This window comes from Solenopsis invicta, chromosome 5 (assembly GCF_016802725.1).
Source record: "Solenopsis invicta isolate M01_SB chromosome 5, UNIL_Sinv_3.0, whole genome shotgun sequence".
Taxonomy (NCBI): domain Eukaryota; kingdom Metazoa; phylum Arthropoda; class Insecta; order Hymenoptera; family Formicidae; genus Solenopsis; species Solenopsis invicta.
In genome coordinates this window covers 28,526-35,014 of record NC_052668.1, presented here as the reverse complement: position 1 = coordinate 35,014, position 6,489 = coordinate 28,526, and positions in this window count along the sequence as shown.

Genomic DNA, 6,489 nt, shown 5'->3' with positions numbered 1-6,489 from the left:
ATGGATATGTTAAAATAAAGATATAAATAAGTGACACATATTTTTTTATACGTCACACGTTAAGGGGGTGATACAGCCCTTTGAAGAAAATCGGTATTTTTTTCTCAAAAGAAATTGATTGTCGCAATGATAAGAAATAAAAAAAAAATTGTTTTGAATGAAAGTTGAATGGTTTGAAGAATACATAATAACAAACATAAAAAAATTATTTTTTATTTTTTTTTTTAAAGAAACAAGAATTTTCAGAATTCAATCACGGCCCTGTAGTGGAGGAGTTAATTATGAACTGATTAAAAAAACAATGTATTAGATATGTTTTTACATATCTACTAAACAACAAAGTTAATAAAATTAAAAGATTAAAATTAGACTCATCCACTTTACATAAATTTTTTTTACATCAGATTAGAATATGCATCTATCGTATCCTGTGCTACGAGTAGTTGACATGTTCGGACCGTACCTTGCAAATCAAAATGATGCGATAATTTTGAAGAACATTGTTCAAGATCAAAATGGTTTATGTAAACTGTTAACAGAAGGTGATACTTTTGTCCTTGATTGCGGATTCCGAGATATAGTACATGATTTAGAGAAAAAAACGTTTACAGTTTTAAAGCCTGCATTGAAAGGAAAACAAAAGCAATTGTTAACAAAGGAATCTAATCAATCTCGATTTGTTACTAAAATTCGCTCGGCAGTTGAATCTGTCCATGGAGTACTGAAACAATAGTATCGTCTTCTGGATCGCAAAATTGATAATAAGTTAATTCCAGAAATTGAAGTTTATTTTAGAATTGCATCATTTTTGAACAATACTTTTGGGAAAAGATTATAATCCGATATAGAAATTGCGGATGAAATTGTGCATAGGATGCATGATCAAAAAAATATGGAAAATACTTTGACCATTGAAGAAAAAAAATTGTTTTGCCAAAAACTTCTTTTCCGAAGTATTACATCTGATAATTTTTTGGATTTTCCGGAATTGACCAAAAGAGATATGAAAATTTTATTTACCGGTTTGTACCAACTTTCTCAAGCCATGTCGTATTTGGTAGAGATGGTAGATAAAAATGGAAAATTAAACATAGAGTATGTTAAAGATGAAGAAAGAAAAAATTGCCCTTAAACTATAAGTTCCATCCCGACATAGTTCTCGTACAACAAACAGATGCTTCATAAGGTACAAACCAAATAGTATTGGTGTTTCCGGTGTAACCCAATATGCATGTGAATGTGCTAACGGTAGACGAACTGTTGGTAGTTGCTCACATATTTCCGCAATAATATACTATTTATCTCATGCAAGGTATTTATCAAAAATTTTTAAACCAGCAGAAATACTTAGTAATATATTTGAAAAAGACAATTCTATCCTAGTAATTCAAAATAATAATGAAGATGATTAAAAAAATTTTCTTAATAGTGAGAGACGAGGGAACTCACCTTAAACAAGCACCCCGAAAAAGGAGTTTGTAAACGTACTGCAACCTCCTCGTGATAAACTCCGGGATCTATAAGTTTCATATAGGCTAACTGCAGACGTTATTAATGGAAATGTTATGTATTATTACATATTATTATTATATTATTATATATTGCTCTTCAAAACGTCCTTCGACGTTGTGCGATGCCTAAGAACTCCGCCCGTGGTTCCGAGGCTATTTCTAGGCTGCTTAGCACTTCTCTATTTTTTCTAAGAGCCAGGTAGCGTCTCAACCCTCAACCTGGAGAACTAGGTAATTTTCTTTAAGTTTTTTCCTTTAGGTTTTTTTCCCTTAAATTGGTTGCCTTACTGGGCTTTTGAGACCAATTTTCCCTTGCCTGTTCCCTAGGTAAGGGCCCTTACAGGGTGCTATCACGCAGGCCAGATAAATCCCGGTTTTTTTACAGAGGTGTTACTCCTCTTTCCCTTCTCCTTCCTCCTCTTTTGTGTAAGAAGGTCCCAGGCTTGAGACTGATATAGCAAAGTTGTAGTATTATTATATATTATTACCAGAATATTTTGAATAAATGTTATGCAGTAATTAAATCTTTATTTCTATTAATTTTCTTGACAACTAAACATTGCAATACTGCAACAAGGCTAGTATGTACTCGTAAGTTCCATGGCAACGACCGTCGTACGCTGCGGCGCATCAGGGCCATGGCCTCCCGGTCGGCGCGGCGCGCGTAGCGCAACGTTACGTGAATGATTGTTATTTTTAACCATGTTCCCCAACTACAATCAATTTGAAAAAAAATATGTTAATGTAGAAAGTCTAGAAAAGATATTGTATAAATATAAAAGTGGTACTCCAAAAATATTACAAAAAAATTTGTAAAATATTTTTTTTACCATTTTTATTTATCACAAAAATTACACAAAATTTCCTTATATTTACCTAAAAGATGTTTACAAGATATATTTTTTTTATTAAAATCGATTCAGCCGTTTTCGAGAAAAACCACTTTTTTAATTTTATTACCCCCCTCCATAACTCCGCTTGTCCTAAGTAAATTATTCAAATATTCAAAATAAAAATGTAACAATAGTTAAGACAAAGTTTTAGAAATAAAAATCAATATAAATCTTATTTTACTTTAAACTATCTATTTGTACCTACGTTTTTAAAAGTATTTTATATTCTACTTATTACTTTTTAGCTGCTTACTTCTTCCGAATATTATTTCTTGACGGAAGATATGTTTCGAAACGACTTAATAAAATACCTTTAAGCACAGTCAGTACCATAAATTTTTAAGACATTCATTATTTTATTAAAATTTTTACGTGCTAAAGAAATAAATTAAAGTTGAAAGAGTACCAATAATTTCGTATCATTGAATTTAGTGCATACAGCAGTGCTACATCAGACGATTTATGGAAGGCATTGCAAGACGCTCTCAATAAGTCAGATGTACCGCATGACGATTTTAAAGTAAAAGACGTAATGGACACTTGGTTCAAATAGGCGTGGTATCCTCTCGTTACGCTTTATCGAGATTATGCTACAGGCAAAATCAAAATAACGCAAAAAAAATTTACACCTAAAAACAATTTTAACTATAGAGGAAACAAGATAGAGGCATGATAGATACCTATAAATTTTGCAACGCAAAGTAACTTGGACTTCTCGTCTACATTAGCCACCCATTGCCTGAAACCGCAATACAATTATATAACATTCATTGGAGTAAACATTAATGACTGGATTGTTGTAAATAAGCACCTGACAGGTAAACATATTTTAATCTGTATATTTTTAAAATTTTAAACTATTCTTTGAATTACTATTACGTTTCTAATAAGTTAATAGTGATTAAGAGAGGTATAAGTCAGTATAAAATATTGAATTGATTATTTAATTAATAAGTCACTTACATGTTCTTGCTCCTAACGAAAAGGATTTTATCGTGTAAATTACGATGCAACCAATTGAAATTGAATGCAACAAAAAAGAATCACTGCTTTTCTTAATTCTGACAACTATGACAAGATCCCAGTTTTGAATCGTGCACAAATTCTTCATGACGTTTACAACATGGTGAAAGCTGAACGGCTTGAATTACTTACTTTTATTAAAATTAAAAATTATTTGTCACAAAAAACTGACCCTGCACCATGGTGGAAAGTTCTTAATAACATTTGGGAATTTAGTGATTATTTGCGATTACCCAAAGGAGAAGCAGTCTTTAAAGTAATATATGTACATTGCCGTGCAATGATTTGAAGAGCCTATAGTGATGGCTGACTTATCGACGCCACAGTCTAACATTATATAATATATGCTGGACTGTGCTGTCGGTAAATTAGTCATTTATTAGGCTCTTTGAATTGTTGCACCGCACTGTACTCGTATATCACAGTTCAACACGATATTATCACGGAACCAAGTTATTGAGTTAATTTAAATTAATGAACTTAATGAGACAAAAAGAAAACTTTTGTATATTGCACAAATTGTTATACATTAAGCCTCTAGCGTTGAAAATAATTCTTAAACAGTTGTTAGAAAAATAATAAGTAATTTTACAATTTATCTTTATATTGCTAGTGTTAGCATGATTATTATAAAATATTTTTTTTTTGCCATTTTTATCGAATTTGATGCGTAAACTATTTGAACGTATCGACAATGAAGGAAATCCTGGTGATCTTTTCATTGAAAGTCTTAGAATGCATGTGTACAAATATGAATGTGTATATGATTTTTCGGATTGTCAAGCAAAAATTACTTCTAAATTACTTGCATATGTGGAAGACCCAATCTCAAATAAGTAAGTCTTATTGAAAGATATATTTAAAAAGATTATAATTTCAAATTTAAAGAAACGTGCAATGGCAAAAACAATTTTTTTGCAACGAATTTTAATATAAAAATTTATTTGCAAAATATGACAGCCAAATTCTAAGTCATTAATTTTAGATACGTTATTCATCGAACTTTTATTTAATGTTAAATGGCATATAACGCTAATCTTATCGATTTAGTATGTATAATATTTTACATAATACGTTGTTAAGAGTTATCACTGTTTAATTTTTATTAAAGGTAGTATAAGGTACAATAATTATTTCTTTTTACCAAATTAAAATAAAATATTATTAATCTTTTTTATATTATCATTATATTTTACTAAAGTAACGAAGGCTACTAGAATAGTGAAGTAAAATAAAAGTATACTTAAAACATGTACTCTTAAGCAAATTTTATTTAATTACTATTATTTTTTTCCTAGTGAACCGTTATTTCAGCAAGAAAAGCTATATTGCTTTGGTCTCATAAAGGCAAATAAATCTCTTTGGGAACAATTTATGCAAGCACAACAGAGAACATTCAAACCTCAAGGGCAGTTTCTTGGTTGTTCAGAGAATTTACACATTCTTGAAAAACATTTAAATTTTTGTTTCAAGTATGAGGGAGCATATTCCCATGACCTCTTCAATAATATATTCACAATTTTTCCAACTACTGATATAGAGCTTAAGTTTTTTATTAATAATCACGAGAAGTAAGTAAAATTACTTTGTATACTCGTATATTGTAGTAAAGATTATATGAACTATTTACTTTGAAAAATATAATTGAGTAATTTAATTATATAAAATGTTATAAAAAGTGCGTTACATGATTTTTTGAGAGCAGAACGTATTTGTCAAAACAAAAAAACAAAAGATTTAATGAACACAGATTCTATAACAAATATTTATTAAGTTATAGACCAGTCTTTATACTAAAAGGTGTTCTAAGTATTTAAATATGAAAAAAATTATGTCTGCATTTTCCCCTAATTGCAAAAGAATAACGTCTTAATAATTGATTAATGTTTAAACAACTGTTTACTATAGAATAAAAAAAATGTTCTGCGCCTACAAGACCTATTAATACATTTTAAATTACGTTTGTACTAAACACTCGATAAACCTTTACGTATAAAGCAATTGATAAAACTGTATAGGTAACAAACTGCTGTTGATAAAAATTATGTTGCATTAATATTTACTGAATTTTGATTTTATAAAAGCAAAATGGTATTCCGATCACTCTTTTCCTTTCTCTATTAATGTTACTTCAGACACTGTATAAATCATGTCAATAGTTTTAACAATATTTTGTAGTCATTCATTGTTATTTAGGATTGTATTTAATAATAATTAATACAAGTTTTAATATGTTTAACAGTATCCATGAACCATTAATTCTTCGGAGAATCATTAACAATAGTTTCAGGGAAGAGGAACTTGACAAGGTTATACAGCATTATTAAACATTTTATTGTTGTATGATTTTTATCTGCAATTATGAAATATTTTGTTACAGATAAGAGCATTTGCTGAACAATATAAAATCAATATACAAACGGATTTAAACAATAAGATGTTATAGGTGAAAGATTTGATGTGTTAATTTAAACTAAGAAGAATGTGTAGATGTCGCGCTTGATTTAGTTTCTTCCCTTCTTCACTTCTTACGTTCTCTGTTACGCACGCTCGCGCCCTTTTTTTTCCCCTCTCGCTAAGTGCATGTATGTAAGACTTATTCTTCTTATCACAAGATTGTACTTTATTTTGTCACTATCAAGAAGTGTGTACAATAAACAGTTCTTACACGGAAACAAGTAAATACCTTGTGTATTTTCTTTCGTAATTGTTTGATTTGAACGCATAGATTAAACGCGTTAAGACTAACTTGAACATAAGAAAGTAATCTTAGACAAAATGAACAATAATTTGTTGAAATTCTTTGGTGTTTTAAAAAATATACAGTCAATCAATACGTTCAGCAATGATACATCATAATCAGATTTAATCTAGATTTATAATAAAAAAATAAAAAAGGGTGTACAAATTGTATATATTATATATAAGAAGAAATAACATTTTAATATAGCATTATACTGTATATATTGCATATTAATACCATTACATGATGCTTTTTAATTCACAATTAATCTAATACTAATTTTAAATAAAAAATGTTTAATGCTTGAATTTCTAAAACG